Genomic DNA, 18,233 nt, shown 5'->3' on the forward strand with positions numbered 1-18,233 from the left:
TCCCTCTCTCTCTAAATCCACCTTTCAAATAAACAAAGATTTAATAAACAAATTAACTGATTTCAAAATACACAAAAACATGAACAATACTATATCATCTTTATGCCAAAATGATCAAAAATAACAAATGCAAGAAAGCATATGGGGAAAGAAAACCTTCATATATGGTGGGTGAAACACAAAGTAGTACAGATGTTATGGAGTACAGTATGGCCATTCCTTAAAAAGGATAAAAATTGGGGCCAGCGCTGTTGTGCAGTGAGTTAAAGCCCTGGCCTGAAGGGCCAGCATCCCATTTGGGTGTCAGTTCTAGTTCCAGCTGCTCTTCTTCCAATCCAGCTCTCTGCTATCTCCTGGGATAGCAGTAGAAGATGGCCCAAGTCCTTGGGCCCATGCACCCATGTGGGAGACCCAGAGGAAGCTCCTGTCTCCAGGCTTCAGAATGGCATAGCTCTGGCCTTTGTAGTCATCTGTAGAGTGAACCAGCTAATGGAGGACCTCTGTGTCCCTACCTCTATTGTAACTCTTTCAAATAAATAACAAAAATTTCAAATAAGATAAAAATTGACCTACCATGTGAGAGTTATCTTGCTCTTGGCTATATATAAGGGAATTTTATTAGAAGGAAAGGAGAAGAGCATATGAAAGATACAGCAATTTTCCCATAACACAGCCACTATAACACAGTTCACTGCAGCCAGGATTTGAAACCAATCTAGCTGTCCATCAATGAAAAAAAATGGACAGTGGAACTTCATTTAGATACAAAAAAGAACAAAATATTATTAAATTAATTGAAATAAGCCAGAAGCAGGAACACAAATGTCACCTGGTCCTTGTCACATGTGGAAGTGAAAGAAAATAATGGATATGAACACAGAACTGTGATTCCTAGAGGCTGAGAAGGGAAGCAGCTAGGGATAGAGGGGGATTGGATAACAGGTAACAAAATACAAAGAGGCAGAAAGAACTTCTGGTGTTCCATAATATAATGAGATGACTACATTCAACCATATTAGGTTCTGTGTAAAGAACTGAAGGAGAGGAGCTGGTAGTCTCCAATCATGGAGAAGAATTAGAAACTGTAGTTGCTTGGGGGCCAGCATTGTGGCACAGTGGGCTAACGCCCTGGCCTGAAGCACCAGCATGCCATGTGGGTACCAGTTCTAGTCCTGGCTGCTCCTCTTCTGATCCAACTCTCTGCTATGGCCTGGGAAAGCAGTAGAAGATGGCCCAAGTCCTTGGGTCCCTGCACCCAAGTGGGAGATCTGGAAGAAGCTCCTGCTTCCTGGCATCAGATTGGCAGAGCTCCGGCATTGCGGCCATCTGGGGTGTGAACCAGCAGAGGAAGACCTCTCTTCTCTCTGCTGCTACTTCTCTCTGTAACTCTGTCTTTCAAATAAATAAACCTTTAAAAAATTAATAAAACTGTAGTTGCTTATCTTGATCAGTTTTTACTGCATAAATGTGTGCAAATATTGCACTACACCCTGTAATAATGCATGGCTAGTACACATTAATCACAAATTATTTCAATGAAATTGTAAAAATTAGAAGCATTTCTTTATATTAACAATGAACTATTTGAAAATGAAATTAGAGAAACAATTCCATGCATAGCAGCATAAGAACCAGGAACCAATGTCTTCAATGTTATCAGTGATGAATCAGATTCACAGCCCTCAGTACTCAGTTTTTGCCATGCCTTACCGTGACAATTGTGGGCATATAGTAGTAAATCAATGGACATGAATCCTTTGTCTCTAAATCCGTTCAATAAATAAACAAGGAATTCATCAAAGAAAAAGAGATATCAATTTGGATGCCAGGTCACAAAAACACATGCACTTGAGCTATCCTCCACTTTGTGATGCCAACAAATCTTTCAGACATGTTACATTTTCAGAGACTTTTCTGTAATCTTGCTAAGCTTTCTGGAAATCTGCCTTATAGCAAAGGGTTTCCCAATTCCATTACACTCATGATTTTTCTTTTGTGTGAGTTAATAGTTTACCATCTAGAGATAATTTATGGTACAAAACTTTTCTATGCATGCATGTTTTCTCATTTGTGAGTCTATTCGTGGGAATTGAAGACTGATTTATAGCAGAAATACTTTTTCCAAATTCATTGCATAGACTTTTGTTCCTTATGAATTCTCTGAAGTCTGTTGATGTCTAATTTCTGGCTAAAGGTTTTATCATATTTACAGCATGCAAAGAGTATCACCTTTTGTGAATTCTGTATCTATACAAGCCTGAAATAAAGAAAATGTTTTTACACAATCATTATACTCCTAAGAAACCACCTGTGTCAATTCTCTGATGTACCATTGACTTCTGACTCTAATAATATTGATAAGCTTTCTCCTTTACATGAGTCTCTGTTGGATAGGATGTGATTTCCAGCAAAAGGTTTTGTCACAATACTTACATGAATTTTGGAGAATAGCCCTTCCACATTCATTATATTGTTAAGGTCTCTCCCTTGTTCAAATTCCATGATGGATTATGAGGCATTACCTATGTGAAATGACTTTCTCACATTTATTTCATTCATTACATATATAGGTTGTGCATTCTGATATAAAGAGAGATTTGGGCAGAGCTTTCCAACACTCATTACACCCATAAGGTTTCTCTCCCATGTGAATTCCCTGTTGTCTTATGAGGTATGGCTTCTAATTAAAGGGATTTTACTTTCAAAGGAGTTTTTCCCTATATGAATTTGATGATGTACAATGAGGGCTGAATTATGGTAAAAGGCTCTGAGTCATTACATTCATAAAATTGCTCCCCATGAGAATTCTTTTATGTTTGATGAGGTCTGATTTGCACCACAAAGGCTTATTCACATGTATTACATTCATGCATTTCTCCCCTTGGTGAATTCTCTAATATTTCATGAGATATAACTTGCACAAAAAGGTCAAGTAGAAAATTCCCTGTGTGGATTCTCTGATATCTTATGAGTTATGAAGTACAGCAAAGAGGCTTTCCACCATCCTTCCATCCATAAAACCTACCTAAATTGAGCAACAAAGATATAGAAAACGTAAACACACACATAACTGGATGGAAATGATATCAGTAATAAAGACCCTCGCCGACAAGAAAATCCCAGGACAGGATGGCTTCACTGCTGAATTCTAACAGACATTTAAAGCACTAACTGCAATTCTTCTCAAGTTATTCAAAACAATTGAGAGAGAGGCGATTCTCCCAAATTCTCCCAGCATCACCTTCATTCCAAACCTGAAAAAAGTGCAACAAAGAAAGTAATTATAGACCACTTTCCTTGATGAACATACATGCAAAGATCCGCAATAAAATTCTGGCCAATTGAATCCAACAATGCATCAGAAAGATCATCCACTCAGACCAAGTGGGATTTATCCTTGGTATGCAAGGATGCGACCAAAGGCTTTTCCACAGCCATTTCATTTATAAGCTTTCTCCATGGTGTGAAGGCTCTGATACTTTCTGAGCTTTGACTTCTCAGCAAAGGTTTTCCCACAGTCATTGCACTCATAAGGTTTCCCCCCAGTACAAATTGTCTGATGCTTTGTGAGTTTTGACTTCTCAGCCAAGGCTTTTCCAGAATGATTGCATTCATAAGGTTTCTCCCCTGTGTGACTTCTCTGATGATTTGTGAGTGTTGATTTCTGGCCAAAGCTTTTTCCGCAGGCATTGCATTCATAATGCTTGTCTTCTGTGTGAATTCTCTGATGCTTTCTGAGGTTTGAATTCTGGCCTAAGGTTTTTCCACAGTCATTGCATTCATAAGGTTTCTCTACTGTGTGAATTATCTGATGATTTATGAGGTGTGGCTTCTGGCCAAAGAGTTTTCCATAGTCATTGCACTCATAAACGCTTATCCCCTGTGTGACTTCTCTGATGATTTATGAGGTTTGACTTCTGGCCCAAGGTTTTTCCACAGTCATTGCATTCATAAGGTTTCTCCCCTGTGTGACTTCTCTGATGATTTGTGAGTGTTGATTTCTGGCCAAAAGCTTTTCCACAATGATTACATTCATAAGGTTTCTCCCCTGTGTGAATTCTCTGATGATTTAGGAGGTTTGCCTTCTGGCCAAAGGATTTTCCATAGTCATTACATTCACAAGGTTTCTCACCTGTGTGAATTCTCTGATGATTTATGAGGTGTTTCTTCTGGCCAAAGAACTTCCCACAGTCATTACATTTATAAGATAAGCTAATGCAGACTGGGGGAAGCAATGGTGATGCCAACCAAGAGGGAGGCCAAGATTCCATTCCTGACTCTTGGCTTCAGTTGTGCCCACCTCTGCTTGATATTTTTATTTAGGCAGTGAAGAAGTGCATGGGAGCTCTTTAGCTTTCTCTCACTCCATCAATTTCTTTCTCTATCAGGCTCATAAATATTTTTAAGTAAGGGAGGAGATTCAAGAAAGAATAGAAAGTAGCTTTTGCTTTTTCTATAATTATTCTACTCATAAACATTTAAAGAACTGAAATAACATTATAACAAATTAAAGTAAAAGCTATGGAGTTATTTACCCAAGAACAGAACCTGAGAAATTCTGTACTTTAATCTGCATTTGTGACTGAGGGAAATACAGAGAGCTTTGTTTGAGAACCTGCAGTAGGCACCAGCATTGTGGTACAGCAGGTAAGTCTCCACCTGCAATTCAGGCATCCCCTGTGGACAGACAATTTGAGTCCTTGGTGCTCCACTTCCAATTGAGTTCCCTGCTAAAGTGCCTGAAAGAGCAGTGAAAGATGGCCTGAGTATTTGGGCCAATTCCACAAATATGGGAGGCCCAGATAGAGTTCCAGACTCCTGGCTTTGGCCCAGCCAACCATTGTGGCCATTTGTTGAATGAACCAGCAGATGGAAGATATCTCTTTCTCACTACCCATCTCTCCCTATCTCTATTACTCTGCCTTTCAAATAAGTTAATAAATAAACCTTGGGGCTGGCACTGTGGCACAGTGGGTTAATGTCCTGGCCTAAAGCACCAGCATCCCATATGGGCACTGTATCAAGACCCAGCTGCTCTACTTTTGATCCAGCTCTCTGCTATGACCTGGGAAAGCAGTAGAAGAAGGTCCAAGGATTTGGGCCTTTGAAGCCATGTGGGAGACCCAGAAAAAGCTCCTGGCTCCTGGCTTTAGATGGGTGCAGCCCAGCCAGTGCAGCCAATTGGAGGGTGAAATGTTGAATGAAAGATCTCCCCTCTCTCTCTTTCTCTCTGCCTCTCCTCTCTCTGTGTAACTCTTTCAAATAAATAAATAAATTGTTAAATAAAATCTTAAAACATAAAAGAACATGCAGTAGATTATTTTCCCCACAGTGTTCTTACTCTAGCTGGGAATTAAGTTCATCTCCTCAAACTATTAAGGACTGCATTACTCTAACAATTAAAAAATAAATGTGACCAGCGCCGCAGCTCACTAGGCTAATCCTCCGCCTTGTGGCACTGGCACACCAGGTTCTAGTCCCAGTCTGGGTGCCAGATTCTGTCCCGGTTGCCCCTCTTGCAGGCCAGCTCTCTGCTGTGGCCAGGGAGTGCAGTGGAGGATGGCCCAAGTCCTTGGGCCCTGCACCCCATGGGAGACCAGCATAAGTACCTGGCTCCTGCCATCAGATCAGCACAGTGGGCTGGCCACAGTGCAACGTCTGTGGTGGCCATGGGAGGGTGAACCAATGGCAAAGGAAGACCTTTCTCTCTGTCTCTCTCTCTCTCACTGTCCACTCTGCCTGTCAAAAAAATAATAAATGCAACTGATTTGCGGTTAAGCCCTAGGTAAGTAACTCTTTCTCTTGCAGAATGCTAAGTGTTTATCTCCAGGGTGGAACTAAAACACTGCCCACTACATCATCTGTATAACACTAAAGACTGTGTTGGACATTATGACCCAAAATTTAGAATACTGTCCTTCAAGCTTCTATTGAAATCATATAACAAATATATATTTTGCCATGGCAACAGAAAATGAGAGACGACATTGCCTTTTCTTGGATAAATGCAATGATTGATAGTCATGACAAATTCATCATACATCTTGTTTCTATATATTCCCTGAGAATAAAATTTACCTTACCTAATTAAGAAAACCACTTACAGGGGCCAGTGCTATCGCACAGTGTGTTAAAGCCCCAGCCCGCAGAACCAGCACCAGATAGTAATTCCCACCAAATCAAGTGTGAGTGTGATTTTCAGGTGAATTCAATCAGAATTCCACAGCCATTCAGCTGGGAGGGGTGGATGAATCCAGAAACAGCCGTTTACATGGGACTAAATCAAGCTTAATATCACTAAATACTCTTGGATTTTCTTTGGCTTTTTTCACATTTGTCTTATTTATCATGATTTGTAATGAATTTTCTGATGTGAGCTTTGGTTTTGAGGCTGGAATATGGAGTTCAGGGCATGGGAGGAATGGTCTTTTTGAATCAGGGCACAGCTGTTGGCTTGCTCCAATTCTGGCTTGCTGTCATTGTTTTGTGTGCCTCAGCTGATTTTTGGTTTCTTGAGCAGCAATTTTCTAAATGTTTTCTGGGTCTGAGTTGGTTTTGCCTTCTTCCTCTCCAAATTTTGTATTCTGATGCAATACAAACAAGAGTTCAGACAGAGTAGCTATTATGAAATTAAAAAAAAAAAAAGAAACAACAAATTGGCATTTCATGCTTAGAAATCTACAGACAACACGACCAACATGAGTGTTTGTGATTTGGAAAAAGAAATGGAACCCTTTTGCTGAGGGGACAGATATTAATTCCCTCCAAATCCAGTGTTAGTGCGATTTTCAGGTGAATTCAATCAGAATTCCACAGCCAGTCAACTGGGAGGGGTGGATGAATCCAGAAACAGCCAGTTTCCTTGTGACTAAATCAAGCTGCTGCTCCCTATGGACTTGTCCTCCTCAGCCTCCTTCTAGAGCACAGCCACCTCTCCAATGCTGACATCCTCTGACATATGTTTCACTTTTCTGTTCTCTCTAAACTGCAGAGTCTTGGGCAAACTTTGTAACTCTCATGATTAACTTACATAGACACACACACCTGAGGACTCCAGAGTCTTGGATTTCAGGTTGTAATTAACTTTCCCTTTCAGAGGACTGGTGAAAAAACAAGTCTGGAAGCCAGGGTGTAGCCTTGTGTTTCAGATGCCTGTGTCCCACATTGGAGTTTCTGGGTTTGATTTCTGGTTCCAGCCCGTGCCTCCAATTTCCTGATAATGCAGACCCTGGGAGCTAGAAAGTGATGGCTCAGATGTTTGGGTTCCCTGATCCTGGGCCAGCCCTGGCCACTGTGGATATTTCAGCAGTGAACTAGAGGGTGAATTCCACTTCTCCGTCTACTTGTTCATTTCTTTGCATCTCAAAGTAAAAAACAAAACAAGTATGTTTGTATCATCCATTAAAATAACTTCCTCAATGGAAAAAAGTAGTTTCATTGCTAAATTTGGGGAAAAATAATGCTTCTTGGTTGTAAATGAAATTAGAATAATGCATAACTGTACATCAGACTTCCATTGTGGACAAGGAAGAGAAAGATGGAAGCAATAATTTTTGCTTCTGGCTTTGGTACTTGTCATGTAACCTTGAAAAATTCATTTAAACTCATGGGGCCTGAGTGTCCTTAAAATTACAGGCTCATCTAGTTGAGGCAGGTGGTGTAAGGGGAGGTGGCAGGAAGCTGAGAGATTGCCTTGTTTCTGTGCTGACAGAGCTAAGTGACCATGGCAAGTCATTTGACCCCTCTGGATCTTCCTCCCTTGTGAGATAAGATTGTCTTTATAGTTAAAGGATTTATTCTACACAGTCCTATCTTATGGTAAGGTTCACATGACTGTGAAGTGTTTTATAAACTGGCAGTGTAATAATCAAGTTGGCACTGAAGATGAAATGCTAAACAGCAAAGAAATTCTAAAGCTTGTAGTTCTATGAGAAGCTACACAGAAACATTCAAGTTCATGGGCATTTTTAAATTTAAAAGCAGAATCATTGAATCACTGTTCAGAATCAGTATAGTTGCTAAAATTCTTATTTATAATCACTGAGATTGGTAGTGTAATTACTGATGGCATACTCCTAGTGTTGTATATTTTAGTTTATACAATACTTAGACTATATAAAATATAGGTAGCATGGGAAGTGCGATACACAGCAGTCTCGTAGAATGGCAGATGTCCTAAACAGCACTCTGGCCTCAGAATCAGCCCTTAAGGCACTCAGATCTGGCTGAAGAGCCCATGAGAGTATTTTAGGTATGGAAACCCACCTGGCAAAAAAGAAAAAAAAAGAGATAAATAAAAGATCTCTGTGAGTGAGATCCCAGTAGAAAGAACGGGCCATCAAAGAAGGAGGTACCTTTCTCTGAAGGGAGGAGAGAACTTCCACTTTGACTATGACCTTGTCTAAGTAAGATCGAAGTCAGTGAACTCAAGAGGCTTCCATAGCCTTGGCAACTCATGACTAGAGCCCAGGGAGATTTCTGATGCCATAAATAAGAGTGTCAGATTGTTCAGTCAACAACAGGAATCACTGTGTGCTTACTCCTTATGTAGGATCTCTGTCCTTAATGTGTTGTCCAATGTGAAGTAATGCTATAACTAGTACTGAAACAGTATTTTACACTTTATGTTCTGTGTGCTGCAAACTGATGAAATCTTTACTTAATATATACTAAATCAATCTTCTGTGTATAAAGATAATTGAAAATGAATCTTGATGTGAATGGAATGGGAGAGGGAGTGGGAGATGGGAGGGGTGCTGGTGGGAGGGAAGTTATGGGTGGCGAAGTCTTTGTAATCCATAAACTGTTCTTTGGAAAATTATATTTACTAAATAAAAGTTTAAAAAAATTAAAAAATAAATAATAAATAAAAATATAGGTAGCAATATTTAATGCTTCTCTTACTTTTACTGGATTGGATTATAGCATACATTAATAAACCTTTTTTAAAGATTTATTTATTTATTTGAAAGACAGAATTATAGAGAGAGACACATAAGAAACAGAGATGTTCTGTCTGCTGTTTTACCCCCCCCCCCGTGGCTGCAAGCAGCTGGAGCTGGACTAATCCAAAGCCAGGTGCTTCTTCCAGGTCTCCCACATGGATTCAGGGGCCCAAGTATTTGGGCCATCTCCTGCTTCTTTCCCAGGCACATTAGCAGGGAGCTAGATTAGAAGCAGTGCAGCTGGGACATGAGCCAGTGCCCATAATATTTGCCAGCACTGCAGGTGGTGGCTTTACCTTATATGCCACAGCACCAGCTACAGCCTATTCATTTTAAATTAATAACTAAAGATTATCTGCTGTTCAGCCTCCAGGCTTTGGCTTGGCCCAGCCTCTGCTGTTGTGGACATTTGGTGAGTGAACCAGAGGTTGAAAGATCTCTCTTCTTATGTCTCTCCCTCTCTAACCTTGCCTTTCAAATAAATAAATGAGTCTTTGAAATAAAAATACATACATACACACACACACACACACACACACACACACACATGGTACCAACACAGTGGGTAAAGCCATGGCCTGCTGTGTCAGCATCCCATATGAGTGCTGATTCAAGTCCCAGCTGCTCCACTTCCAATCTAGCTCCCTACTAATGTGTCTGGGAAAGTGTCAGAAGGTGGCCCAAGTGCTTGAACCATTGCATTCATGTGGGAGGCCTGGCAGAAGCACCTGGCTTTAGATTGGCTCAGCTGAGGCCAATTTGGGAAGTGAACCAGCAGATGGAAGATCTGTCTCTACCCCTTCTCTGTAACTCTGCCTTTCAAATACATAATAGATTTTAAAAATGGGGGAAAAGGGCAGTTGTGTTGCCTTCCCTTTCCCTAGAGTAACATAATCAAAATCTGTTAGGCAAATGAATAAGGGAAATTCTGAGATCATGTATTGACCACAGAAGAGAATGGATTCCCTGTACATTTTCTGGAAGCCCATGCTAGTTGGAACCAAGGGAAGGATAACAAGGAAGGGGAGGCCTATATCCCTCTTATTTGTCTTCTTTGTTCATTGGAGCAGTGGAGAGTTGAGTAATGTAATATTAGTGTTTGTCTCCATGCAGTTCACTTCTACTTAGCCGGTTCTTTTTTTTTTTTTTTTTGCGTTTCTTTATTTATTTTAAGAGATTTATTTGAAAGGCATAGAGACAGGGGTCTTCCATCTGATGGTTTGAATCCCCAAGGTTTGGGTGAGGCTGAAGGCCCATGAGCCCCCACCCCTCTTCCACATGGTGTGGGGTCCAAGCACCTGTCCATCACCACTGCACTCATTGGCTGGAGTGGGACAGGAAGTAGGGTGGCAGGGAATGGAACCGGTGCCCATGATGCAGTACCTGCAGGCTGTGGTTGCACCCCCATACCACGGCACCGGCCTCGATAAACCTTTCTTTAAAGTGGAATTAAGGGTAAAAATGGTCTGAGATGCACGCGCTTTTCCTTTGTGAGAGAGGCTGAGGACTCGAGGGTGCCTGGGGGCCAACAGGAACACCTGCAGCCTTGGCCCACAGGTCCCGGGCATCTCCCCTCTGCTTCTGCCCTGCCTGCAGGCCCGGCCCAGGCTCCAGTGGTGCCTCAGGGATTTCCACCCCAAACTGGTCACTTTAGGTCACTTTGTGATCCCTGACCTCTGCCCAAAGAAGGAAGCAGGAAACGGCCCAGCAGGCCTCCCCGGACCTCTGGAGCTCTGAGCCATGTTGCTGGCCCTCGAACCGGGGAGCCCACAGTCACTCTGGGCCAGCCATTGTGACCCACAACCCCTGAGCCTGGGCCCCAACCCCTTCGAGGTCACCACCGCAGCCTCCTATTTAGCTGGTTCTTGATCCTCAAGAAGGGAATTAGGTCAATTTTCTATTCTCATCAAAGAACTTGATGTTTAATAAAAGATTCTGTTAGTAATTTTAACCCTGGGTTGTTCTAAAGATGTGCTGTGACTTAGGTTTATAAAAGAGCATCTTCCTTGCCACCCTCATCTCAGCTCTGGGGGCTGTCAGTTCTCCCTGCACAGATTCAGTAATGCATGCTTCTTCTCTACTACAAAGATCTTATGTTGGTCATATTTCCAGTTACCAAAATCAAATCAACTCACACCTGGACTCTGAGTATTCAATGGCATTATTTATCAAAATAAATGTATTCAAATATTCAAAGACCACTTCAAAGCTTAACTGCCTTCAAGAGTGTTTGGCACTTGGAACAGCCACTGTGGTTTTCTACACATGAGCACTCACTATTTTATATACCATTTAACAATTCAAACATCACTTCAGGTTCAGCAATACACAACAATAGCATGGATGATTCTACATAATAAACATGTTACATTAGTTTGGACTTAAAACCTAGAACTAAAACCATGTGGTAACATGGATGGATTTAAGGAAAGATGTAGAGCTAGGTAGCTAAGGCCACAGAATCCCAGACCTATTGATTTTAAGTGAGTCTAGAACAACAGCATTCCATTGCATTATCTTCCATCTCAGAGTCCTGCTTTTCCAGTGAGACCCACCCCACTCAGACCACGTATTTCCTGCCTGTGTCTTCACGGTGGTGGAAGCTGTTCTGATAGCATTCTGTCTCAAAAGAAAGACCAGGGATAAGAGTTCTTTCTGGGGGCTGGTGTTGTGGCATAGCAAGTTACACTGCTGCCTGCAGCAATAACATCCCACATGGATGCCAGTTTGACTCCCAGCTGCTCTACTCCTTCCCCAGCTCCTTGCTGGGTAAAGCAGCAGAGAATGGCCCAAGCACTTGGTCCTCTGCCCCTACATGGGAGACCTGGAGGAAGCTGCTGGCTTCAGCCTGGCCCAGCCCTGGCCATTGTGGACATTTAGGGAGTGAATCAGCAGGTGGACCTCTGCATTTCCCTTTTTTTTTCTCTCTCTTACTATGCCTTGCGAATAAATACAACTTCAGAAAGTTATTCTCCATCAAGTAATACACCCTTTTCTAGGCAGTTGTAAAGCTGGGAGTCATAGCTTCTTGTATATTTTGGATAATAAGAGTTTCGGTTTGAAAGCATGTTCATCTGAGACAAAGATCACTCATTATCCTTTGTTAGAGAATGGGGCTCTGCTCTTTGAAAGTGAAAATCAGAAGCTGTAATGTGTGAGGAGCTCCACCTGCCAGGTCTAGGGATACTTATTTGAAAGACAGGGCACCAGGAGAGGAAGTTTTCAGATTCCCTGGCCTTTGATTAGTCTTATGTCTTTACTTCTTTTGTTGCTTCTTGATGTAAAGGTGTACACTTTATGCTAAAATGAGGAATTGTGTCTTACCTCTATTGGGCCTTTTTCTAAGAAGAGTGTATATATTTTTCTTGAATATAAGGATAGCTTCTGGGGTGGGTGGATTTTTTTGGAAGTTTTCATAAGCCAGCCAGTAGCCTATATTTTCTTCACAGAATTCAGTTTTTAAAAAAGCCTCCAATACAGCCAGACCATCTGTAGGTAGGGAAGAGAAGGTAGAAAAATAAAAAGAAACATGAGGAATATGAGGAAGCTAATGATCAAATAATCCCTTGTGCTTTTCTAGTACTAGGATTAGCTATTCTCTAGTTTTTACTCAATCCTGTAATCCTGCGGATTTAGCTCTTTAAAGACAAAAATGCCAGTAGGCAAAATACTTAAGTTGGTTCCATACTACTAAAACAGATATACTTCAGTTTGTTTTAGTGCCAAAAATGTATTTACAGGAGAGGCATAAATCCTCAGGGAACTAAGTCTCTTGCAAACACTGCATGCAATGAAAAGCATCCTCAGCCTCAACCAAGAGCACTGCCATTGCAGAGCTGAAGGGTGATTTATCCTCCCCACCTGGTGTGAATATGCTGCGAAATAAGCAGAGATAAACAGACCTTCTAGGTTAAGTGGAATTCTCCTTGGTGAGCTGCTCATTTGAGGACACAGCCTTTCTGCACTCTTGTGATACTTGCAATGGATTCAATTCAAGTCTAATTCACAATTGCTGGCCAGCAGCTCCTGGAATGCTTCTGACCACAACACTCCTTCCTTCGGGGAAGGTCTGCAAGAGCAGTTCTCTAATGAGTTGTGCTCAGAGCAGTTCCCCTCCCAGCTCAGCAGTGAGCTCTTCAGATTGCAAACACAGGAATCTCAACTTCCTTGATGAAAGCTTGCTACCTGCTTTTCTTGCCAATTGTGGCCTTCCCAGGAATGGTGGAGTTTTGTCATAGGTAGCTCAACCCGGTCTTCAATACTCTTAACCTCAAAAAAAAAAAAAAGACATTTCACTAAGTGGTCATCCTTGAATACACTACTGAGCCTGAATGCATTTTTACCAACTAAAATTGCCCAATAGCTATAAACCAAAAGCCAACAGGCTTGCCCACCTAATATTACACTCAGCCCTGAAGTACTGAGCAGTTTCATCAGTTCCTCAGAATGTAACTATGCTGTGAGGAGTAAAGATAGGACTGCCCAAATTTTAATTATCAATACACTGCACAGCTAATAAAACAGATGCTGTCTCTGGCCCACAAAAGGAGACAGTTTCCCTGAAAGGTTAACTGCAATCAGAAGACATTTTGCACTTGATGGAACCTGCAGTGGGACTGCCTTGAGCCGGCTCCTCTCCTTCCCTTTCCACCTTTGGTCCTGGATGGGCCAGAGACCATGCACAGGAGGTGCCATCAGTCACCCGTTTCCCCCTGTCCACCTGCAATGCTCCTGGGAGGCAGATGCCACAGAACAGTGATTTGTTCCATGATTGTCACTGTGTGAGATCAGCCCATCATGAGAAAATGACCATGGACTCAAATGAGATATCAACCGCAGAAGCACTGCCCACAGCAGCAGTGCAGGAGGGTGGATGACGGAAGGCACAGCATGTCCAGGATCTCTAGGGACCCCGCAGGACTCTGCTGCCCTGGATGCCTACAGCAGGCAGCTGCACAAGGGCCCAGTGCGCCTCCAGCACCCTCCTACCAAACCCTTCCCCCTGTCTGCCCATGCAGACCACATAGAGGCTGCATCAGTGAGCAAATCAGCACCGCACACTTGGTTTTCCTGCTGAGAGTTGGCCTTCATTGCTTCCCCAAGTGCAGCACGTGCTGCAAGCCTCAGCCAGCAGGGCTGGCGGGAGAGGTGGGTGGTCACACTCACCAGGTCTGTCTCTTCTTCTCCTGCCCCTCCTGACTCTCAGGCCACCGCCTGCATTCTAGCCACAAGGAGCGAAACGGCCAAGAACCTAACACCACCCATGTCACGCGTACACACTGCAACTACCAGCTGCCCACAAATGACCACCGACTATATAGGCAGCCTAGCATGGGGCGGGTCTTGCAACCCTGGTCCTGCCTCAGGGCAGCAATGATCGGCCTGAGGCCCCCTGCTGGGCTGAGCCTGAGCTGCCCTGCAGCAGATTCTGGAATAAGAGAGCTGCCAATGGCTGAGGCCCTGGCTCAGATACACTTAGAGAGACTCTATGCCCGGCAAGGGCGCTGAGGTGCTGGACTTTGCCAGGCTACAGTCCTAGGGTGGAGGCTGTCTCGGCCCTTCTTCCCCCAGCCCTGCCCACAGGTGGAGCGGGGTTCCCATAGGGGCATCTTCCTTCATGGGAGAGTGGGTGAACCCCAAATGCCCCAGCTCCCAGTGCTGGGTGCTAGCCTGCAGCCTTCCGGGAAGGAGTAGGAGACAGTGACTTTGTGGGGAGGTGACACTTGAGCTGGGCCTGTATTTTGGGTTAGCTCTGGACGCACATCCCAGTGCACCTGGACCTGCGGGTCTGCTGCAGGCCTCCTGGAGGCTCTGGGAGCCGGGCATCCTGGTGGCAAGGGCAGGAGGGTGGGAGGTCGAGGCGCTGAGCTCCCACTGGGTGCACCAGGCACTTTGGAGCTGTTCAGAGTAAGGAGTCAAGGTCACCTCCTGAGCCACTCCTGGTCCCAAACTCCTGGTTTGGGATTTGCCAGAACCCTGAAGTAGGGGTGTGGTGGGGGTGGTAGTGGTTGGCTTCAATGCACTGTATTTGTGAATTCTTCAAACACAGCTTCTCCCTACTCCTGCAGGCTTTCAGGTGATTGACGAGGACAGAGTCCCTCAGCTGCAAAGTGACTGAAGTTTGGAAACTACGTCCAGAACTTCACAGTGTGTATTCAGGTGGTCATTCTTCAGGCCTGCAGGTGGACAGCAAGAGCAACAGTAAGATATTAATTACTGTAGATACTCTCCTTTCTTTCTGGTAGACCCACCAAAAGAATATGGGAGATGAGTACTTGAACATTGGAACCAGTCAGCATACCAGGGTGAGCTGCCAGTACTTGGAGCTCAGGAGAGGACATGGAGAGCAAAACATGCATTGTTACTAAAGACGACAGTTAGGCATTTAACTGTGAAAAGGGAAATCATTAGATGTGAGCAAGACACCTTAAGAAAAGGTCTGTATAGTTATTTTTGTTTATTTGCAAGGCAGAGAGAGCCCTTCTATTTACTGCTCATTCCTCAAATGTCTGCACCAACCAGAGCTGGGTCAGGCTGAAGCCAGGAACTCAGTGTGGGTCTCCCACACAGGTGGCAGGGACTCAAGTACTTGAACCATCAGCTGCTGCCTCCCAGGGTTCGGTTAGCAGGAAGCCAGAAGCAGAAGCAGGGCTAGGGCTTGAGCCCTGGGCATTCTGACTGGGATGTGGAATGCTTTACCACTATGCCAAACGCATGCTCCAGTAAGGTGTTTCAACACATTTGCAAAATGTAAGAATGTGGTTTTATTTTTTTTTATTTTTTTTATCTTTTATTTAATGAATATAAATTTCCAAAGTACGACTCATGGGTTACAATGGCTTCCCCCCCCATACTGTCCTTCCCACCCACAACCCTCCCCCCTCCCATTCCCTCTCCCCTTCCATTCACATCAAGATTCATTTTTGATTATCTTAATATACAGAAGATCAGCTTAGTATACCTTAAGTAAGGATTTCAACAGTTTGCTCCCACACAGAAACATAAAGTGAAAAATAATAGATGATTTTTTTTAAATGATGATGAAATCAGAGCAGACCTATTGTCATGTTTAATCCCAGTGAGAGTCAAGTTGGGAATTGATAATTTTTTTTTTATAGAGGATCAGTTTAGTATGCATTAAGTAAGGATTTCAACAGTTTGCACCCCCATAGAAACACAAAGTGAAATATATTGTTTGAGTACTCGTTATAGCATTAAATCTCAATGTACAGCACATTAAGGATAGAGATCCTACATGAGGAGTAAGTGCACAGTGACTCCTGTTGTTGACTTTACAAATTGACACTCCTGTTTATGGCATCAGTAATCTCCCTATGCACCAGTCATGAGTTTCCAAGGCTATGGAAGCCCCTTGAGTTCTCCGACTCTTATCTTGTTTAGACACGGTCATAGTCAAAGTGGAGGTTCTCTCCTCCCTTCAGAGAAAGGCACCTCCCTCTTTGAAGACCTGTTCTTTCCACTGGGATCTCATGTAAGAATGTGGTTTTAAATATATGCTCTTCATCTTAAAATTTGCGTAATCTTATATTCAGTTTCTTATGATTCAACACTGATTATTAAATACAAGTAACATTTAGACACATGCTTTACTCACCAATACAAACCTCAGTAATTTTTTCACTTAGAACCTTGAATATTAGCATTCATTCAGACTGAAGTTCACTCATAGGCTGGGAATTCTGACAAAGAGACAGTAGGGAAAAAACATCTAGATGTGTATCTGATACCTAGTAAGATTCTGAACCTGACTGATAGAATCTGAGTAACTGTTCGGAGAGTCACTTCATACCTCTCCCCTCTGTAATGAGAAGACTGTGTCCTTTGGCCACTTTCACATGATGTTATGTAAATCTTACCTGAAAAGCCTTTTATAAATTCTGAAGTACCATACAGAAGCATAGTATGCATTTCCATATGTGTGAAAAAAGGCAATGTCAAAGGCATAGCTTTTCCAGAGAGAAGTTAGGAGGATTAGCTCAGTTTGTAAGTGTGTAAGTACCATTAAATATCAACATATTTGAAATAGATTTATAGAGTGTGGAGTTCATGATAGATATTTAATAAATGCACTCTGAATAATAAGCACCCATCAGTGTTTAAACTCTTCAGACAGCTCCATGCCAGGGAAGCGCAGTGATCCCTATAAATTAACAAAAATCAATCTGTGTATACCCATGGAAGCCACTGGTTCATATGCAGCCTATACTAGAGGTTTTTGTGTTTAGTAAAATTACTTGATTTTTTAATGAATTCTTTCAGACTCATACCTGATGGTGAGTGGCAGACAATTTTTTCTGAAAAGTATGTGGCTGAGAAATATAAATGTAAATCAGTTTATAATTTTTGTGTTTGAATATTTTTATGCATTGAGACAATACCTGCAATAATCAGAAGACTTTTCCTCAAAAAGTTGCTATATTGATGCATCTTCATTTATTTATGTAATGTATGTTTAGGTAAAAGGAATAGAGAGAGAGAGAGATCTCTATCTTTCATCTGCTGGCTCACTTCCAGATGGCCACAATAGCTGGGGCTGAGCCAGGCTGAAGCCAGGACCCTGGAACTGTGTCCCAGTCCCCCATGTGGGTGCAGGAACCCAAACTCTTGGGCAATCTTTGCTGCTTTCTCAAGCAAAGAGCTGGATGAGAAGTGAAGGATGTGAGTCTCAAAGCAGTGCCATAAGGCATCCTGCTGTTGCAGTTGGCAACTTACCCCGTTGTGTCACAATGCTGGCCCTAGATTGATGACATATTGAAGTGCTGCCACTGGCTTTTGGCTAAATAGGATGACTTAACATGTTTTCCACTCTGTGGAAGAGGAACAAATAAGGCAGTTGGTTGTAAAAGTTGCCCATGGAAACCACAGCCTGAGAAAGATGAATCAACTCTCCTTGCATTTTCCACCTTGTATCTACACCACCCTTTTCTGGACAAACATCTGATTGTATGCCCTTGTGATGGAGGTTCTCAGGGTGCTGGAACTTTTTGTAATTTTTTTAAAAATATAGATTAAGAAGAAGGCAAATAAACAAAAAATCACAAACTGCTGCCAATACCAAAAAGAGATTATTGAGAGTAAAAGGTCACCTGTTGGAGCCAGCACTGTGACACATCAGGTTAAAGCCCTGGCCTGAAATACAGGCATCCCATATGAGTGCTGGTAGAGCCCTGGCTAGTGCACCTGGGAAAGCAGTAGAGGATGGCCCAAGTTCTTGGGCCCTTTCGCTCATGTGGGAGACCCATAAGAAGCTCCTGGCTCCTGGCTTCA

The 18,233-nt window shown here is 42.7% G+C and overlaps 1 long non-coding RNA gene across 1 annotated transcript; it reads right to left on the reverse strand.

The window, feature by feature from the left end:
• Positions 1-12,312: 12,312 nt before the first annotated feature.
• On the reverse strand, positions 12,313-14,420 carry LOC149125374 (uncharacterized). Its single transcript, XR_016211393.1, has 3 exons — positions 14,112-14,420; positions 12,848-13,214; positions 12,313-12,434 (listed from the first exon to the last, which is right to left on the reverse strand). It is a non-coding gene; the product is annotated as an uncharacterized LOC149125374 (long non-coding RNA).
• Between the last annotated feature and the right edge of the window lie 3,813 nt (positions 14,421-18,233).

This window comes from Oryctolagus cuniculus, chromosome 7 (genome assembly GCF_051225735.1).
Source record: "Oryctolagus cuniculus isolate XC-2025 breed Fujian yellow rabbit chromosome 7, ASM5122573v1, whole genome shotgun sequence".
Taxonomy (NCBI): domain Eukaryota; kingdom Metazoa; phylum Chordata; class Mammalia; order Lagomorpha; family Leporidae; genus Oryctolagus; species Oryctolagus cuniculus.